Here is a 22,494-nt window from a genome sequence, read left to right as displayed (position 1 = left end):
TAATAATACAGTTTAAATGTCCTCTACACTTTTTAGAAGAATGTCCTACTTTCAGACATCGAAAACAGGCTTTCTTTTCTATAGTAAATGACGTTTCTGTTCCATAGTAAATTTTTGTGCTTTAAAACAATTTGTACTGTCATGCTGTCCTTCACAAAATATACACCTGTAAACCTCATAATTTACTAACCCAGCAGCGGTCTCTAAGGGCTGATCAGTTTCTTGCTTAGGTAATTTTACATTTTTCTTGGCAACAAGGCTAAAAAGCTCATTAGCCCACTCAATCTTGTTTCTAAAGTTGTAACTTCTGCAGTTTCTCCGATATTCTCCATGGACACGGAAACATAAGGCCTTCAAAACTGTGAAGATCTATACCATAGTCGAATTTGTACCACCGAAGCAAACTGTATTAAATATAATTTTAAAGTCACATTTGTGTTTTTAATAAAAAAGTAATTTTTTGTAATAGAAATTTAATTTTGTATTTTTTCGAACCAGGAATCTCTTGCGTAAAATTAACCGTAGGACATTTCTAACGTAACAAAGGTATTCACGAATACAAAATCAGCAGTCTGGTCAAAGGCGGGTCTATCTAAATGGTTTGACTGTAATGTAGGAGTGAGGCAGGGATGTTTTTTAAGTCAATTACTGTTTGTGCTTTTCTTGAATGACCTACATGAAACATTGGGAGGCGGTTTGGAGATAAATGGTTTGATTATAAGACTTTTATTATGCAGATGTCCTTCGAAGAAATGGTCTTGAAAAACTTACCATCCAGGGAAAAGTAGAAGGCAAAAGAAATAGAGGTAGATCTCCCACACGATACACGGACCATATTGTTGCTACCATTGGCGCTCCATTGTCAGAATGTGCTAGAATGGCAGAAGATAGAAAAACGTGGAGGAACATTGGGAAATTTAGTTAATAGCTTCATGATATCACGATACCTGCATCAGGTTAACGACTAAGAAGATATGCAGATGATTTGGTTTTGACGGCAATCAATCCGAAGGTGCCACAGCGGATGATTAATGGACTGGAAAAATACTGCTGGATGTGGAATCTGAAAATAAATTTAGATAAATCCAAAATTTTGTATTCAGAAGAGGAGGTGGTGTGATCAGGAAATCTTGGAAACTGAATAATGAGTATTAGAGGTAGTGAATAACTATATTTATTTGGAAATGATAGTAACACCAAAATTGTCGATTAAATCTCATCTAAAAAAGCGCCAGAGTTTGGCAAAAGTGGCGATTTACACGGCTTGGAGTAGTTTAGTGTCTAAGGCTGATATACCCTTTTTGGCTAAAGTACCAGTGTATGAGTCGGTCGTAAGATCAATTTTAACTTATAGGTTTCAGGTATGGTGTCTTTTTGAGTACGATGAGTTGGAAATAATCGGAAGATTTTATATACAAAAAAATGTTTTCTTGTTCAAGGTATTGTCCAACTTACGTTAGATTTGGAGACAGGTATTGCTAGAGTTAGCCTATATACAATGAATTTGCATAAAAAATATATTAAAAAAATTCTAGGATATTCGAATGATGGGTTGCCAAAATTTCTTTTGAAAGAAATGCTGAGAGCAAGGTGTGGCTGGTGGAAAGATTGGATGATCATTGAAGGAAAAATTGGTATTGAGGTAAGGTGTGAATGGAAATGTAGAAATAGCTGGCCTAGTATGATTGAGAGTATGATAAAAAAAAGAGATACAGTGTCAAAGAATAGGGCGTTCAAATCAAATTTTTGTGGACACTACAATGAACTGCGGGAAGAAGGAGTAATTTTGGGAACATTCGATGGCTGTACAAATTATAATGTGGAGTTCTATATTTGAATGATCGACCTGGCAGAAATGATGAAAGAAGGTTTTGCTCAATGTGTAACACGAAGGAAAGGGAAGATGTAATACATTTTTTGGAAAAATGTTCGGTGTTAAGACAGATTAGGTTAAAGTGGTTGGGTAGAAATGAACTTAGTAGAGTAAAAGGAATTACTATCATGAGACAGGGACGAGCTGAGTTAGCAGATTATTGTAGGGAGGCATGGTCGTATAGGTATAAGTTAGTGAGCCTATTTAATTACCAAATCGATTAGCATGGTATTAGTTCAATAGGATGAAAATATTAAAATTAGCATTATTAATTTGTTTGCGTATAGCTATATTTTCATCATTGTTATTATTCTTATACAAACAGCTTTTACTCCCTCTAAGGGACAAATTCACTCATTTCATTTCATTCATACATTGTTATTATTGTTTAGTCTAGTGCGATACACGTTTATTTTATTACTATAACATATATATTTATTTAATATACTGTTTATTAATTTTAGTGACCTTGTTAGATATAATTAGCCTTAGTGTAATTTTTTGTATATTAGAGAATAATATTTTTTACCAACCCTCCTGGTGGCATGTGCCAAGGAGAACAAATGTCACTAAAAGAGAATATTGTATTGTATTTTTTAATGAGAAATAAAAAGGTATTATTGATTGATTGATTGATTAAAAACTTTTTTACCGTTGTAGTTTCTTTTCAATATACTAAGAATAAACGTGTTTTTCGCTTCTCTGATTTTGGTTCCTATAGAGAACATGCGTGTTTTTCACCTTTCTTAAGTTGTTATCGTAGAAGACAGACCTGTTTTGCTTTCTTAGTGAACGATTACTCAAAAATATACAGTACCATGGATACATATGATACAATATTTCTAGGTTACTGATATTTACGTGGTTTGATACTTTATCCCAGCTCTGTAGACATACATATTCTTCCCCCGCTTGTATTTGTCTTATATATTCACGGTTTGCCATTACTTTTGTTTTTGCTACGTCTATTTTGAATCCTAGTTTCCGTATTGGCCTTTGTAAGTTACTAAATATTTCTTTTTTATTTACAAATTCGCATCAACCCGAAGGTTATTAGCGAGAATCAGATTTATAATATTAAATATATTATATATTAACAAAATTAATAGCTTTTAAGTAGTTTAACATATTTGTGAATGAACAATTTGCACCAAGTGCTTTCTCTAAGTTTATTGAGATACCATAATTGATTCTTGCTGTGGAGAAAACTGGACAGTCTACAGCAACATGTTTCACCGAGAGTTTAACGTTACACTGCTCACATTTTGGTTCGGATTCTTTAGTAATTAAGAACTTGTGCGTGGCACTGGTATGACCTAATCTAAGACGAGTTATTGTCACTTGATCCCTTCTTTTAGTGGGGAAACATCTCCATGGTTTAATGTCCGGTTTAATATTCCGAAGATTGGACACTGAAAATTCCCACCGGTTTTGCCACTCACTTAGGATCCGCGATTTGATAACACTTGAAACATCACTAGCTATCACGTATTTCACAATAATAGAGTCAGCTGAATTGATGGCTTCATGCGCACACTTATCTTCTTCTTCATTACCTCTAATACCATTATGTGATGGGATCCAAATATAACCAAATAGTTTCTTAAGTTTATATTTTGATTATGTTTAAAATTGATCTCTTGTAAACATACAAAATCTGGATTTTGTTCTGAAAGAATGATCTGTAGCATAGGTAAATTATTGTAATAGCCGTTGATATTCCACTGTATTAATTTATTGAACTCTATTTTATTAAATAAATTTATTTAATGATTGGTTTGTGAGCAGTCACTGTCTGTATCGGATACTAGGTCGTGTGGGATTTGCATCTGTAAGTGTTTTAAAAGAATTTTTCCTAATTTGGTATTTCGTGTCTTTGTAGATCTATCTTGAGTATAGGGATATATTTTGCTTAACATATCGATGAAAGCTGTAAAGTTGTTTGTATAATTTTCAACGGTAGTAAGTGGATCGGGTGAATTCTTTATGTTGTCGAATAGGTCTTTTATCTGAACATAGCTTAAAATAAATGGCGGTGACTGCTGGTTTATGAATGCTTCTACAGATTTACCTTTATTTTGTTTTTTCTTAGGATTAAATGGTATTTCTGCTGGACTGGTAAACTTCGGTTTATTAGTGGTATCATTGGAAGTCGGAGAAGGACTTAAGGTATTGTCAATAGTTCTTTTTGAACTGTTCTGTGAAGATACAATTTTTATATGTAAGGTAGTTGATTTTCTATAGTTGGGGTGTCTGTTTGACTTGAAGTAGATGTCGGTGTGATGGTTGATATTTCTGGAGGGCTACATGTTGAAATTTCTTCTGCTGTGGTTGGAGAAGTAGGATTTGGGTTTGGATTGATAGGGTTTTTGCAGTTTTTGCAGTTGCCGTATGCCCATTTTGTTTACAGTTGTAACACGTTAGGTTGCCGCTTGATAAAAAGATTCTATATGAAGTATTATCGTAATTAATTAAAAACGATTCTGGAATTGTGAGATCTGTTGGGCTGATAAAGATTTGTCTTCTAAAGCTCATTATATGATTAAATTCGGGTAACAGTGCACCAATTTTTAAAAAGGACATTGTAGATAGAATAACAAGCCCCATGGATTTAAGTTCTTTAATTAATACATCATGAGGAATGGATGGGCAAACATTAGAGAGAATGATTCTTTCGGAGGGAGTTATATACCGTCGAACTTGTATAATCTGGTTATTAACTTCTATGTTGCCGTTATCCAGCTCTGTAGATATATATATATATATATATATATATATATATATATATATATATATATATATATATATATATATATATATATATATATATACAGTATACTCCCTTTATAACGAACACGGTTATTACGAGGTTTCGCTTATAACGAGGTACATTAGATGTCCCGTGAAATTTCTATTGAACTATAACCCTTTATAGCGAGGTAAATTTGCTTATAACGAGAGAAAATAAGATTGCAAAACGTGTTTTTTACGTTTTGGCCCGGCCGTAGCTATAAATAAATACCCTTTTTAACTGCGGGCCGCCCGCAATAAACTTCTTACAATTTATGATTCTTAGTCGGAAATGTAAAATTTATGATTCACAAGTGTCATTGTATTGGGTTGACCATTCACACCTAATAATATGGGTCCTAATAGACAAGATGTGGTAAGTGTTTTAAAGGTTGTTAGAAACTTTATCCAAGGACAAAACGCAAATGAAGAAGCATAAAACTGTTTCACATCTTTAGAAAATGTGATAGATAGAATACTGGACAATTTAAAGCAGTCAAAAATGACAAAATAACTTTATACGCTTTATACATATTTACAGAATACAGATTTTTTGTTTTAACATATATCATTGACAGTAAAAGTAAACAACTCTTTTTTGTTTTAATGCATTTCATTGACAATAAAAGTAAACAACTTTGTTTTAAAAACGCCATTCAAACAATATTTATTAGCATCTTATATTGCTCCGAATGGCTTCACTATAGAAAGTTAATGTTTTAGAAAACTACATATTCATATGTATGCACAATATTATTGTTGTTGGATATAACGAGATCCGCTTATAACGAGGTAATTAGTCTGCCATTTCAGTTCTCGTTATAGAGGGAATCTACTGTATATGTGTATATATATATATATATATATATATATACAGTAGACTCCTTCTATAACGAGAACTGAAATGGCAGACTAATTACCTCGTTATAAGCGGATCTCGTTATATCCAACAACAATAATACTGTGCATACATATGAATATGTAGTTTTCTAAAACATTAACTTTCTATAGTGAAGCCATTCGGAGCAATATAAGATGGTAATAAATATTGTTTGAATGGCGTTTTTAAAACAAAGTTGTTTACTTTTATTGTCAATGAAATGCATTAAAACAAAAAAGAGTTGTTTACTTTTACTGTCAATGATATATGTTAAAACAAAAAATCTGTATTCTGTAAATATGTATAAAGCGTATAAAGTTATTTTGTCATTTTTGACTGCTTTAAATTGTCCAGTATTCTATCTATCACATTTTCTAAAGATGTGAAACAGTTTTATGCTTCTTCATTTGCGTTTTGTCCTTGGATAAAGTTTCTAACAACCTTTAAAACACTTACCACATCTTGTCTATTAGGACCCATATTATTAGGTGTGAATGGTCAACCCAATACAATGACACTTGTGAATCATAAATTTTACATTTCCGACTAAGAATCATAAATTGTAAGAAGTTTATTGCGGGCGGCCCGCAGTTAAAAAGGGTATTTATTTATAGCTACGGCCGGGCCAAAACGTAAAAAACACGTTTTTCAATCTTATTTTTTCTCGTTATAAGCAAATTTACCTCGCTATAAAGGGTTATAGTTCAATAGAAATTTCACGGGACATCTAATGTACCTCGTTATAAGCGAAACCTCGTAATAACCGTGTTCGTTATAAAGGGAGTATACTGTATATATATATTCATACATATTCTTCCCCCGCTTGTATTTGTCTTATATATTCACGGTTTGCCATTACTTTTGTTTTTGCTACATGTATTTTGAATCCTAGTTTCCGTATTGGCCTTTGTAAGTCACTAAATATTTCTTCCAGTTCGTTTATATAATTTGAAAGCTGTATTATATCGTCTAAAAATCATCTTATATGCTTGATTAATCTGGTGTAAAAATAAATTGATAAGTATCTTCGATAATACTGTTCCAAGAACAAAAATTTATTACATCTGTAACAATAGGTAAAATTGGTTACGCGATAATAGCAAATAATTGAAAGATAACTTTTATGGTTTTATGGGAAATAAGCAGTGTTGAGAGTACTTTGTTTCGTAAATAAAGAAAGTCTTTTTATTTCGTGCATAGGCGGATTGTTATTATTTATTTTTAACAAAAAGATTATTTTACTGTTATCACGCATAAGACAATGACAAACCATATCCGCTAAAAAATATAGTAGTAATAAGCCATGCAGTTTATTTTATGAAAGGAAATACATGAATTATGTTTATATATGATTTCATTGGAATTATACATGATTTCATTGCTCTCTTGATTCAATGAACTTTACTAAAGGTAAATGCATTTTTGTATTAATATGCCATATTAGTAGTTATTTAACACAAAGGTTTTTTAAACTCCTTTGTGAAAGTATTGAGTATATTTTATTAGTATTGACAAGAGTCCTTCGACTCTTGTCGAAGAAGTAAAACGAGGAAAGGAAAAACGAGGTTAAGAGGTTGCTTGCAAGACATTTCCACTGAAAAATCTTTTGGTATCCAGTGATAAGTTCTGTGATTACTCTCTGTGATGAGTTTAATTGTCTGAAGCTCTAGGAGTATTTTTGCATAGCAAGCAGAAGTCTTTGGCTTATTGGTGGCCTAGAACATCTTTAAAATAGGCAACATTAAGCTCTTTTCCCAATTTTTGACATTTTTCACTATGCGGGATTTGAAATACGTAGAATTATTTTTGTCAAATAAAAGGAGTCCTACTTAGAAAAACTCGCTATTCTTATGTTACCGCCAAATGATTAAAGAAATTTCTCAAATTATTAAAGAAGCAACTAAATAAAATGACAAGAAATTCGAAGAAGTTTCTAGAACATTCGATAATATACAGAAAAATGACGTAGAAGAGAAGATCAAACAGCTAGAGAGCATGATAACTAATACGAAAGTGCTATCATCAGTTAATGCAGTAGTTTTAAATCCGGTAGTGAAAGAAGAATCACCTAGAGACGAAACGACACATCATATGAGATTCAAATTGCCACCATTTGATGGAAAGTCTTCTTGGTCCCTATACCTTAGACAATTTGAAGCTATTGCGACAGCCAATCATTGGACAGAACAAGAAAAAGCTGTTTCCTTGACAGCTGCTTTACGAGGTGACTGCTGCTTTACGAGGATATCCTAAGATCAATTCCTAAGGGTCAAGAAAAATGTTACCAGACCTTGTTCACTCGACTAGACAAACGTTACGGAGATGCCCATCTACAAAAAGTTTACAAAGTACAAATAAGAAGTAGAATTCAACGTGTAAGTTAGAGTTTGCAAGAATTTGAAGCAGATGTTGCTCGTATAGCGCTGTTGGCTTATTCGGAGGCACCGGACAATATATTGGAAGAAATTGCTGTAGATATCTTCATCAATGGGTTAGGTAGTAGCTAGTCAAGCTTCACGGAACTATCGAGTACTAAACTCTGAAGAGAGCGACGAACAAAACGATAAACGTCTGGGGGAAATCGTACGGAAAGTAGTTCGTAACACGATGCCGAAGAGACGCGAACCCTAATGTTGGAATGGTAACGACGTAGGTCACATTCGCCGCAAATTGCAAGAAAATAATACAACAGTCAGAAAGCTAGAACAGATCGAACACTTGACTGGGAAAAGTCATTCAAATGCTGATACTCAGTCAAGACGGCCGTGCAGTGCAAATTGTAATCACTGTCTTAAATTAGAAGAACGACTTTGCCCCGTGAGACGAACCACCGTTATTAATGATTAATGGCAGCCTCAACAGTTACAAGACGCTCAAGCAGATGATCCATGTATAAAAAGGGTATTGGATTGGATACATTGAAGTGAGAGACCTACTTGGCAAGACATTAGTGCATGTAGTCTAGAAGTCAAGTCTTACTGGAGCCAATGGAATTGCCTAGTGCTAAAAGATGATCTTCTGTATAGAACCTTTGAGAACGATGATGATACAGAATCTAAGTTTCAGTTGATTGTACCTAAAAGTAAAGTGTCAGAAGTATTGCGTCAGTTGAATGACGGTGCATCAGGTGGACACTTTGGTATTACGAAGACTCTGCCAAAGGTTCGAGAACGGTTCTATTGGGTGAACTGTAAAGATGATGTAAGAAGATGGTGCCGGAAATGTGAACTGTGTGCAACCAGTAATAGTACAAAGAGGGCATCCATGAAACAGTACAATGTTGGTAGTCCTATGGAAAGAGTAGCAATCGACATTTCAGGTCCACTTCCAGAGACAAATGATGGAAATAAATCCTGGTAGCCATGGATTATTTTACGAAATGGACTGAGGCCTATGCGATACCAAATCAAGAAGCTAATACCGTTGCACAGGTACTTGTTAAAGAATTCTTTAGCTGATTTGGTGTTGCCTTGGAGATCCACTCCGACCAAGGGCGAAACTTTGAATTAACCCTTTTCCAAAAGGTTTGTAAATTGATTGGTGTCAATAAGACCAGAACGACACTCCTGCATCCTTAATCAGATGGAATCATGAACGTATAAACACATATCTGTGTTTATACGTCCATGGATGGAATGGTCGAGAGGATGAACCGAACGATGGGTAAACACCTGTCCAAAGTTGTATTAGAACATCAAAGAGATTGGGACCAGCACATTAATTTATTCGTAATGACCTACCGCTCGGCCATGAATGAAACTACAGGCCAGACTCCAACCTGTCTGATGTTAGGTCGTGAAGTTAGTTTGCCCTGCGACCTAGAGTTTGACTGCAGAACTTCAGAATAACATGTTGCAAGCGAAGATTATGTCGACCGCCTGAAGTTAAGAATGAACAACATTCATGAACTTGTCCGACAACACGTCCAGTTAGCCAGTGACAGAATGAAGGATCAATATGATTCTCGATGCAAGAATGAAAGCTATGAAGTAGGTGATCTTGTTTGGCTTTATAATCCACAACGTCGTCGTAGCTTGTCTCCTGAACCGCAAAGACAATGGGAGGGTCCGTATGAAATTAAAAAGAGAATAAATGACGTAATATAGCGAATTAAGAAGTTGCCGAAAGGTAAACCAAAAGTAGTTCACATAAATCGTCTTGCACTTTATGCTGGCTCAAATAAAACAGAAGAAGCACGAACATGAGATCAAAGATGACCGGCGACCAAGCTTTAATGAATTTATATCAAATTACGCAGACAGAAAGAGTGCTAGATTCGGCGTTACCACAGAAGCTCAGCAGGATCTTTTTAGTATTCCGCATAACGTCTCTCTAGCCCACTGTGTTGTCCAAGATCTTGAGACGACTAAAGGAATCTCATCCGTATTTTATAAGAAGTTCGGTCGTTGGGATGAGTTGAAAAATCAGCAGCTTAAAGTTGGAAGAGTACTGAGATTAGAAGATGGTTGTCGATATTTGCTGTATATGGTGACCAGGAAGTCGTATACGGACAGAGCAAGCTACGAGGATATATGGAGTGCTCTAACTAATTGAAAAAAATCGTGTGCAATTATGACATCAAGAATTTGGCCTTACCCAAGATACGCCATGCACTAGATAATCTGGATTGGAAGATTGTCAGAAGCATGCTTGAAGTGATCTACCGAGAAACCGGCGTAATCTAAGCATTAATCGGAAGAGATCGTGCCCTCCAAAGACAGTGGACTGTTATTTCTTTCTGAGGGGTTCATGCAGAGCTGGAGAGTCCTGTAGATTCCGCCATCCTGGCCCTACATATAGAGGTAATGATCGGGACGCTCAGATTTAAGAGGGGAGAAGTGTTACGAACATGCTTTCGGCATGGCCCATATAACGGTTGCAACTCTAAAAAGGCATTAAGAACATTCGCGATGTATCGAGTGCGAGGTAGAATAACACGTCACGTAGACGAATTAGAGGTGGGACTAAGCCAGAATATTCTCGAACATAGTAACTTTAGTATATATATGTAACGATGTTATGAGTTGAGTTAGTTGATAAGAGAGTACCGAACTGTAAACTTATAAATAAATATATTTATATAAATTCAAACCGATCGTTTTATTTAATCTCGCTACAATATATTAAACACCTTTATAAAAACTACCTTTATTTGCGGCAAAATACAAAAATTGCATACAAAAGCTGCACTCTTCATCTTTAAAACGCATTTTGATTTTTGAAAACGATATGATATTCTGATCAAAAGATATCCAATTTTTACCGTCGAGTTGATACAAATTTTATATAAAATTTCGCGCGCGTAACTGACATTCAAAACCGCCGGTCATTTCAAGCTCTGTTTCTCAGGGAACGGTTCATTCTACAGAAAAAGTACTAATAAACATTTTTGTTTAGAATTATGTCAGCTACATTTTTTATTTAAAACATATTTTTATGCGCTATACAGATTCTTGGTAAATCGATTTTTTACGTTTTTTTCCTATACGAGGGGTGTTTTGGGGCAAGCCCGAGGGTAGAAGTGGTAAACTTTTTTGCATATTGTTTGGGGTCATCGAGCAAAAAGACAAAAGAGGGAATGTAAAGGTAGTGGGGGCAAAAATATTGTTAGACAGGAAGTGCCATCTTGAGAGGCCACATTTAACAAAGAAAGAGAGACTCTTTCCTTGTTTAAGAAATCAAATTTAGTTGGGTTATGTTATTGCTGATGTTATTGTTTGTCCCAACTATCACATGAAAGATTATCTGTATTTTCTATTGAAGTGTTTTAACAATTGTTTCACATTTTAGACTATTATTGTTATTATTTAATTAAAACTTGATTGTGTTCTAGTGTTAAAAAAAGTATTTTAAGTGTATTATGTATTATTATTATGTAATATTAATATTATGTAATATACCAAATAAATAGATAAATTAGAACCCCTACACCACTGCATGATTATTGTGAAGTGTCATGAAATTTAAATTTGGCGCATTCGCATTTCCGGATATGTCCGCCATCAGAGGCCATTTTTTTTGGTCTCCTTTTCATAACGATTAGATAGATTCCCTCTTTTGTCTTTTTGTTCGATGTTTGGGGTCCTAAACTTAACATGCTCAGCAAAATTCAGCTTGTTCGTATGATTTTAAGAGGTTCAGTGGCATTTTCGTCTCTGGCGACATGAGTATGAAAGCAGTAGGCAGACCATCAAAATAGATGTGTCACAAAAAGTACTCATAAAGAAGCTAAATATAACGGATCAAGCAAGGTCGCTCCTACTATTGGTTCAGTTTACTCCTGTTACATATTATATTTGTTACTTATTGATGAATTGATTTTATCCTGTTATAATCTTCTGAAAATCGGGACTTTTTGATTGAGAGTTGAATGTTTCCTTTCCACACAAAATTAACAAAGTAAGAAAACAAAATAATTCGTTTTTTGTGAAAATTACTTCGATCTGAAAATCAAAATGACATGACAATTAATAAAGATTTTTTAATAATTTGTAATTTACTCGCAAAATAGATTTGAAAAACTTTTGTATTGGCTTTTAATACAGTTTCACCAATGTTTTTGTTATTTACCTGCTTCTCTTTTTGCCATCTTTTCACGTCATCGGTTTTAATTATTTGTCATCTTTTCTAATATTTTCTTATTTTGTTACATTTAATACTCCCACCATTAATTTCGTTATTGAAAAACATAACCGATTTGACCATGAAATCAACATTTATTAATATTTATAACCTCTTAATGTTTCCAGTAATAATTGAATGTTTATTTAAATGCAATTTTATCACCGCAGTATGTTTGTGGTTGGAAACAATACATGCTATGATGACTTTATGTTTAATCACTTGGTAATCGATAAGAAAGTTATATTTGTTTTAAAAAGGCATGTGTGATGGGAATTAATATGATAAGAATTTAATAAAATGTCTAGACATTGCAATATGTGAATTCTACAATTGAGGGAAATAAATCGAATTACTCTAATGAGCAAAAGTATACAAACTGCAATGAAACGAAGCGAAACATAAAAATATAATAGTAACATCCAAACTAACAAAATTAGCTAAATCAATAAAGGTATAACAAATATTACTAAGAGTCATAAAAGAAATGACACGAATGAAAAAAATGCGAGATTTTGGAACTGCATTGGATTACATAGAGCACTGAATTGTAAAAAAATCTCTATAAAATAGCAACAAACCTATAAAAACAATGTTATGGCCCAAACTCTTCAACGAAGCATTGGAATATGTTTTCCAAAAACTCAAATTGGCAAGATATGGAATTAATATTGACGGACATATTTAAATTGACAAAGAACCACGGGATAAAAAAAGTTTACAACTACGCCAATAACTACTTCACTACTACCATGCATTAGAAAATAAAAGAACACATCAAGAAGAGAACTTAAGACAATCAGACAGTAGAAATGCAAAGAAGAACGAAATTGACTTAAACTTAGCATGGAAAGTGAAAATGCTTTTCAGGTCATGTCCGAGCGAAACCATTGTCAAAATATTGCCAAAAACATAGTATTGAGAATTAAAACATGGAGTTTTATACATGGAGTTTTATGCAGCATTTTTGAAATAGGAAATAAACTTGGCCGAAAAATGGAAGCTGCCACACTAAAGTCGATATAATATGCTATTTCAGTAACCTAGAAACAAAGCAAGAGGCGTTATAATTACAAACGAGTTTTTTTAGTGTTAAATGGAAAAAGACAGGTAGATAATTTGATTGGAAACTTTGGATTGTGAATAAGAAAAGTCAAAGATTGGTACAATTCTACCAGAAGAACAAAATGGTTATTAAAAACACTTTTTTTAACTACTACTAGACGCATTTATATCTAAGACCGCCACAACACAGTCAGAAGACAAATAGACTTTTTTTCGTCTTTATAGAGGGCGGGTACCTACTAATAGACGCATTTATATTTAAGGCCGCCACAACACACAGAAAATAACAGTCAGAAGACAAATAGACATTTTTTTGTCTTTATAGAGGGGGGTCTGTAATCTTCAAAAGACATCTCAGTCCAGGACGCCGCCTGACTGACCTTAGTGCAGGATTCTTTCTTCGTACTCCCGGGGCTAGTTTCCGAAGTACTTTAAAATGCCTTCTCGTCGCCGAGTCTACGCTGAACGCCTACTTACTAAACCAGACCCTCCTCTGTCATCCAGCGACAGCCGGCATCACTTCCAAAGCACTACCTTCATTTATCCACAGACTATCAGCAAGGAGGCTTCCAGTCCCTTTCTTTGTGTCCTTTTTTTGGTCCTAAAAACGGTTTTTTACAGATTTTCCTGTAAAGTTTCCTCTTCCTTGCACCGTACTCTTTCTCCATCTCCTCGATGGCCTCAGGTTGATCCCTGATCTGCTCCTTGCTCTCGTTAACCTGCTTCTCATTGATATACATTCATTTCTCATTGCCTCGATGTTCGCATTCCGCCAGTATGGCATCCTATTGACATCTCGGCCACCTATTCTGCTTCCTTTCATTGCTTCTTTGATGACTTTCTCCAGGTTTTCCACCGTCGGTAGTTGGCCCTTCAACATGATCAGTTTTCATTTAATCAGCTCCTCGTATACTTTCCAGTCATTTCCTAACAAATGTAGGCTCCAGAATTGTGTTCAGTACCAACAGGTCCAGAGTACCTACCCAGTCAGTCAGTATCCTACCGCGAGTGTCGGTGACGGAAGATCTCCACTCCGCTGCTTTTGAGTTAAAATCTCCCAGCACCGAGCACTTTCTCCTCCTGTGTTTCCCATTTCCCACATCTCGTACCCACCCACTTTAACGTTTGGAAAAATATAACAGCAGACCAGCCGCGCCCACTCCAGCCGAAATTTTTATGATGTCAAACGCCCGCTCTTTTTTCAGTTGCTCTTTTTAAATCTTGATCATAGCTCTGAGGACGGCTTCATAAGCCGAAAGCGTTCAGCTAGGAAATAAATTTTACACACTTAAAAAATACTTTTCTTTTCTATTCTTTAATTAGACATAAGTATGTACAAAAACATATCAGTCTTTAATTTTTTAATATTTTAAACTAATATTCTAAATTTTAAAGTACACCATATAAAGTTTGTATCATATTTTTAACACACAGAAAAAGTCACACTGTTTGTCCGGTATGGCAACTACAGCATCTCAGTGGCGGATCTAGACATTTACCTTGAGAGAGGGACTTTCAACATGGGGGTGGGGGAACTTCCAGTGAAGCCCCAATCAAAAGACATAAAAACCATAATACACAATACAAAAAATAGACATAAATAACATAAATAATAGATTTTCTTTAATTTTTAACTTTCTTGAGGGAGGGGGAATTCCCTATTTCCCCGTGTATCCACTGAGTCAATCATATTTTGTTTTTGAAACCATACGTTTAAGTTTCCACACTTTTTATGGTATAACCAAAATTATTTTAAACTAGTACAGTTTAATATCCCTCCGTAAAAAAAAAACAAGCCGCTACTGATTGGTGTGACTAATAGCTACAAATTATTTCAAGTTTTGTTTAATGCCAAAATTACCCCGAACGAATAATTTGTTTTTAAACTCTGAAGCGATTAAGATGCAATTTGTTTCCAATTATTGTTGAATTTAAACCTTACAAAATACTTTCGGATACTTTCCCTTTAAGTGTTCTATAGACAAGTGATTTGTGGTAACAGTCACGATATTTAATTCCATTTTTCTTTGTTGTGTAGTTGTGTTTATACAGACAATGAGTCACAAAACAAATACTTGAATAGAACAACCCGCAAGCTATAGAAATAAGAGAGATAGAGTGTATCGCAAAATAACTAAAAAATATTAGAAAATAACACACGAACAGAACGCTAAAGAAAAAGTCTAAAGATTTGAATAGCCTAAAAGTATTACCAAATTAAAGCTAAAGGCTATTTCATAGCTTCTTCTTCCTTTATATTATAAACAATTTTGTACATTGGTGGGTTGTTGCCTCCATGGAAAATTGCCACTCCATCTCTTGCGCTGGCGGCCTATACTTCTTTTACCACGTGGTGCTTTATCCCTTGCCATTTTAACGACTCTTGTGTCCACCATTATACTGATGTGATTGTTCCATTCTTTTTACTTTTTAGTTAATTTCAACTTATTTCTACCCTGTACATTACATTTTGTTCTAATCTCGTCACTCCTGATTAGATCTCTCAGCGTGTTTCCTGTAATTCTTCTGAATATTCTCATTTCTGCTGTTTCCAGCGTTTTCTGTGTTTTGGCTGTGTCGAGCGCTGTTTCTGATGCATGCGTCGTTATTGGTGTTTTACTGGTCTTATATATTCTTGGTTTCATCTCAAACTTAATGTATCGGTTACGCCATATATAGTGCTACTAAGGCATCCTGCTAGTCTATTTTCTCTTTGTATAATACTTGATCTCTTACTTTGTTTTCATAGCTTAATTGTATAAATTTGCGTCGATTGCTGCCTTACCACTATACCACTAGGATGTATATGGGTGTAAACGAAAGGCTAGGTAGATACATATAATAAAATATTTTAAATAGAAGATGTTTAGTAACTTATGAAACACTCATTGATAACGAAAACTGGTGAGATACTGTGAATTATTTAATTAAAGAAGGGAAATATTGATACCCCTACATGAAACGCTAGGTACAAATTCTATTTAATTTATTTGTAAATATCTGAACGCGTTATCTTCTCCACCATAGCAATATTGTAATTTGGGATCAACGGAGAGGTATGTCATAATAGAATTTTCAAATGTTTAATTTTTTTTGGGTTTACTTAATTATGAGGGTATTAGGGTCACTCTATAAGCGACAATAAATTGTCCATAATTCATAAAAGGTCTACGTGTTTTCGAACATTAGAAAATGCAGTATAATAACACGAAATATTGGAGTAATAAAGAATATAATCATAAAAGAAGAGATAATAGATAAAAGTGATAACTACGATAAACATTACTACAATCAAAAAAATTATGTGTGGTGACATAAAGATAGTGATAAAGCGAAAGAAAAAACGTGTATAAATTCTTTGAGGGATGAAGTTGATGATACCACCAAACAGGAATATTAAAGCAGGCGATAAAAGACAATAAACGATTAAGAAAGAATACTTAGGTAAGGATAGGAAAATATATACATAGGAAAACATGTATCTGCTTAGTTTTAAATGAACATCAGGACGTCTTTCAAACAAATAGAAAGTTTTCATGGCTTACTCTTCTTAAGTTATCAAAAAAATACCTTTGTGACTTTATGGGACATAATATCTATCTAAGATGATGTTAACGTAATTAACATTCTCAGGTTATGTTAATTAATTACCAACAACGATTGATATATTTAATTACTTGCAAACATAGGTTTAATAAGTCTATAGTCTAACATTATAACAAGTTGGAATCTTTTAATGAACTTCTTGTCATTCCTCACTACCGCAAGAAAACGACAATCCCACAATCCAAAAGTGTTACACCGATACGAAAACAACCGTTATAGGTGCGATTATTTATAAAAACAATTCTCAACATTAGGTATAGAAATTAGCTAGTAAAAGTAGCACAAATACTTACATGGATTTCGAAAAGACACCACCCAATGTATATGCAGAACGAGTGGAATATTCACTTAAACGTTTAGTCACTAGAGGTAAATTAAAATACGGAATAATAATTACACACCCACGGAAACGCGGAGGTACGTCTGAAGAATGGTGAAGTCTGCGTGAGACGCGAACGTGAACCTCGACCGGCTCGTGATGTGGAGACCGATGATGTTAACGTCGAAAAAGTTGAAACTAGTTTACTGGTTTTACACTCCAAGAAGATTTTTTATGCCGCAATGGCAATTGGTTAGTTTCTATGACCAGTGCGCAGAGAATTTTGTCTTTATTTTGGGAGGTTATTCGATTTATTTATTTAATGCATTAACTACCGATAGCTAATCGTTTTCTTTAGTTATGTAACATTTATTTAAATCACACATAATTGCTGTTTTGCAAACAACACTGTTTAGTTGTTTATTATTGCGTACTTATTACTATAAATATTGGTATTATGTACTGTTTTTAATAAAATGTAATATATGTTTTAAAAAAAACATTGCTTTTAAAATAAATATTTCAGTTAGTATGAACTATCAGCACATATCAGTAAAACAGTTTCTCAAGTAAATTAAGTCGGTTCAAAGTTGATTTTTTACTTCTAAATCAGCAGAAATGCGTCCAATCTTGCTGAAATTTTTTAAATTTTAGCTTTTAAGTATCTATATATTATTTTAAATCAGAAATATTTCAATTTGCGTAATTATATAGTTACATTTTTGCAATGTCCACGATAGAAATTAATTTTCCGCGGTGTTTATCAACCCTGCAGTAGACACGTCTAATTTGATAACTTTAGTAGATGCGTTCGGACTGAGAGTCCGATAACAAAAAACTACTCCCGCTAGTTGTAAAACCGTTTTATATTACTAAAGTTATAAAAAAATCTGAAACTTATACATGTGATTTACAAAAATAATACAAAAAATAATGAAAACACGTACAGGTAAAAACATTTCGTGTAACCTACTTTTCTTGGGAACAATTATTACAAATAATACTGGCATGTTCTAAGCACAGATACTTTTTGCCGAAAATACAAATAATTTTGTTGGTCGATTTTTCTTAGAATCACAAATACTGCAACGTCCCCTTTTGTTAGCTGTCGGTTGTACCAGAACAGCTTCTTCTTCTGTACCGCAAAGTTCTTGTAGTCTCACTTTTAGAGTTTTCGGAAGATTTGGCAAAGTCGCACGTACTTTCTGTTGGTCATATACTAATGACTCGAAAAGTGGTAAAAGGAAATTTCTACGTGTAATTTTAAAATTTGGATTATTTGCAGAATATATTAAAAGGCTATTTATCCTTGCAACATTCAGCATACTATAAAATATTACGAGTGGCCATCTTCTTGTATTTCTGGCAACATTATATTGAGCACAATACTGGTCCACAATGTCCACTCCGCACTTTGTTGAATTATACCACTCTATAATTTCTGGCTTATTGCTAACTGAATTTATATCATCATCATCGTGTAAAGAAGATATGAGCAAAACCTTCTTATTTTTTTTTTCGGTATAAAAGATACCAATGTACAATCTGGTCTAAACGCAAACATACTAGATCCAACTGGTCTCTTACCTTGTATGAACTCTGAGGGTAATTCCGATTTATTTTTGCGTATCGTCTCTAAAAAAGTAAGTTTATGTGACTTGAGACTCACAGCAAGAGGTAAACTGGTAAACCAGTTGTCAGTTGTTACATTCCGGTTGGATCCATATATCCGTTCACACAAACATTCTACAATAGAGTTGGCAGTATTATCTGTTTTGTATGGACCATCCGGTTGAGTGCCTACGTAAACACCATATTATTCGTGTAGAACATTTTGACATCACATAGTGCAAAAATTTTGATACCATACTTATTTGGTTTAGACTGTATGTACTGTCGAAATGTACATCGACCTCTAAATCCTTCTAATTTCTCGTCCACCGTGACATACTCAGAATGAACATAATTTGTTTTGCAGCTATAAATGAATTGGTCAAAAATGTCTCTGATAGGCGCTAATTTGTCTAGTTGTTTGCGCTGATCACGAGTATTTAGATCATCAACTCGAAGGTAACGCATTAGAAATTTAAATCTGTTTGTACTCATAGTTAGACGAAATGCTTTGATTCCTGTACCGTCGGTCTTCTGTATGCAGAACTATGGTATTGAGAATTTCATTTGTAAACAATGTATTCCATATATCAACAGGAGATTTTAAATGTTGAATATTACGAGGTACTCCCGGTAAAACTTTTATTAAATTTTCGCTTCTGGTTTTTACTTTCTTGTTTTTAGGCGCACAATGTTTTTTCCACTTTGTAACTTTATCTTTACCGACAAAAAAAATTTCATTGTCGTCAATAATTTCACATGTCTCTTCGTACTCCATTTCACCCAATTCCTGTTGGCTGTCTGAATCTTCAGATCGTTCCTCAATGAAATCATCCTCACTTTTAGATTCCTCGACCTCACTTTCTGACTCTGCGTCACTTTCAACTTCTTCCATGAGCTTTCGAAGCCGGTTCTGTTCTCTTTTATAATCACACAGCCGGTTCTGTTCTCTTTATATCTATTCGCTATAGTTATCAAAATAACCATATATGGACGTAACTACGCCATCTAAAAACAAAAAGAGAAATCAAACGATTTCTACCTGGCGAAACCGAATTCAAATTTTTACCACTGTGCCTTCTAAAACTTGCAAAGTAAACAGCTTAATAAATTACTCGGCCAGGGAATCTAAAACTGCATTTCACATGCCGTTCATCATGGTCAAAATTCGTAGTGAATTCAGTTTCTGGTACTCCAAACGGATTAAAGTAATAATAAAACATAATGACGGTATTAGATTTCTCCTCAGAGCGTTATAGCCACTGCTCTGAACCAAAACAAAAATATAACTTTAGTAGACGCGTCGGACTCACACTCCGAAAATGATAATATATCTCATACGACTGAACGCTGAACTGTGTCCTTCGAGACTAATGCACACTGAAACAATTTTAACAGATACTTTTAAAAGCTAGACTGAGTGCTGTCTAATAAATAAAAGTTATGGGCGCATAACATATGGGCCGGACTTACAGTCCGGGCGCGTCTACTGCAGGGTTAAAATTGATTCCATGGAAATCAGATAATAGTTAGTTATCTCAGACATCTGCTGGTAATAAACAGCGAGTATAAAAATGGAAAATGAGACAACCGATTCAATTAATATTGGAAAACAAGTAGATACAGCATGGTTGCGTCCTGTCCCCCTTAACCCTCTAACTGTTAAGAGGTCCCTGGAGGGCCCCTTCGCTTATTATTTATTTAAGCCGCAGGTAAAAGTCAGGTAACCGCAAACTGTTTTGTTTCTCTCCCACTACTTCGTCTAGAGACGTTTCAAATGCATTCTAAATTCATTAAACCTTATCGTTACATTTTTGTCCCACTTTTATGTGACAGGTAGTGGTGAACGCAAAACAATTATCTCTCATTTAAAATTTTTTTCAAAGTCAAATTATGATACTGCAAATAATCTGAATTTAGTGAAAACATTTTTTTATGAGTGGTTTAGAGCTGTTTCACTATATATTGGAATTATTACAAAACAATTATTCTGAGTGTGCTATAGAAGCGAAAATAAAAAGGGTTCCTGAGGGATCCCTTGCCGGTTTATGTGAAGTTTCGTCTCACTTTATTGTGATTGTTGTGTTGTGTTGGTGTGCTATGGTTTCCCAACTTTTCATTACTTATTTGTATATTTTGCTTCTGAAAATGGCAGGCAATAACAACTGGAGAAAGAAAAAGTTTATTTGTCGGTAATAACCGAAGATGAACCAAGAACTTATGGACTCTGTTGAAACGGATTCGTCAGAAGGTGATTATAGCAGTGGTGATTCAGACATCGACCCAGATTACGAGCCGGATGAGATCTTTCCAGATGACATGATTACAGAGTGTATTTGTGAAATTCAAGCAGAGGAAACAATCGACTACTTTATTCAAAACGTGAACATGTCCCTAAATATTAGTGACATAGAAGCACCTGCTGCGTCATCAACAATGACAACGGCGGTGCAAATCGAAGCTGACGAATGTGTAGAATCTTTAGAAAAGGAGGAGGCTGGGCGGTCTACATCTATGAAAGCAATTCCATCTACTTCAGTCGCCGATGGCACACATGCTGCAAGTTTTAAGCTAACGAAGCAACCTCGTTCGCCATTACCTATAATGGAAGATTCTGGTCCTTTGATCACGCCTTCTATTGGTGGTTTTACTGGGAGAGGTAATAATTATATATTCGTACTTTAGCAATAGTGTACTATTTTTATTCTCATTTCAACTATTCAGGATATCAAAAAAGACTCGGAACAATTTACCAAGGTAACGTGGCGTAATCGATCAATGCGCTTGCATGTGAACGAAGTAGCTTTCCAAGGAGATGCACGGTTGCCATAGTCAATAAAAGAACTGAAAACACCAATAGAACTCTTCAATTATTTCTTTACAAAGAGATTATTGATTTGAGGAGATTCGGAAATTTAGCGGAGTGTTGATGTACATGTCAATTTATCGATACCCTAATCTCGAGAACTACTGGAGCAAAAACTCGTTCTCCCCCCATCCACAAGACAATGCCTGTAAAAAAGTTTATGGAAATAAAGAAACACTTATCGTTTCAAGATGAAAGGCTGCCCATTCGAAAAGGTCAGCCAGGCTATGATCCACTGTTTTGCATCCGGAAATTGGCTGATAAGGTCAACAATCGTTTCGATTCCATTCCAAAGACGGTTAGATTGTGTGTTGATAAGCAGATGTGTTCAACCAAACTCAAGCATCGTCTTTGTCAATTTATGCCAAATAAGCTGCACAAATGGGACATCAAGCTGTTTGTGCTTAGTGATTATCAAGGTTACGCATATCGTTTTGAAATTTATACCGGTGTAGGCGACAATATAATTCTTCCTGGCGCACCCGATCTTGGAAGCACATCAAACTTTGTTGTACGTTTGTCACAGACCATACCCAGCTTTTCTCGTCACATTCTTTACTTCGACAATTTCTATACGTCTTTACCTTTGTTAGTTTATTTACGTGCAAGAGGAATCTATAGCCTTGGTACAATACGGACAAATAGAATCTCAAACTGTAAGCTTCCGTTGGATAAGGATATCAAAGATGAAGAAAGAGAATATTCTGTTGAATATGGTGGATCTGCGTACGGTGTTGATTTCAGTACAATTTTATGGAAAGAGACCAAAAACGTGCGGCTGGCATCGTCTTACGTTGGCATTGAGCCGTTTTTGAGAGCAAATCCAAATCAACATATTGCAAAAGTACCAAGATATGATCGAA

General features: G+C 34.6%; 1 protein-coding gene across 2 annotated transcripts in view; it reads right to left on the bottom strand.

Annotated features, from left to right (window-relative positions):
- LOC140448170 (multiple inositol polyphosphate phosphatase 1-like) overlaps window positions 1–17,388 on the bottom strand; it is a 133,904-nt gene extending 116,516 nt beyond the window's left edge. Inside the window, exon 1 of one of the 2 annotated variants that reach the window (XM_072541296.1) lies at window positions 17,129–17,388. The gene's annotated coding sequence lies outside the window, so the exon portion shown is untranslated. The remainder of the gene's footprint in view (window positions 1–17,128) is intronic. The other variant, XM_072541282.1, reaches the window with a different exon arrangement.
- Between the last annotated feature and the right edge of the window lie 5,106 nt (window positions 17,389–22,494).

Source organism: Diabrotica undecimpunctata, chromosome 1 (assembly GCF_040954645.1).
Source record: "Diabrotica undecimpunctata isolate CICGRU chromosome 1, icDiaUnde3, whole genome shotgun sequence".
NCBI classification, from domain to species: domain Eukaryota; kingdom Metazoa; phylum Arthropoda; class Insecta; order Coleoptera; family Chrysomelidae; genus Diabrotica; species Diabrotica undecimpunctata.
Note: the sequence above shows the minus strand (reverse complement) of the source record. Positions and strands in the feature narration are given on the sequence as shown.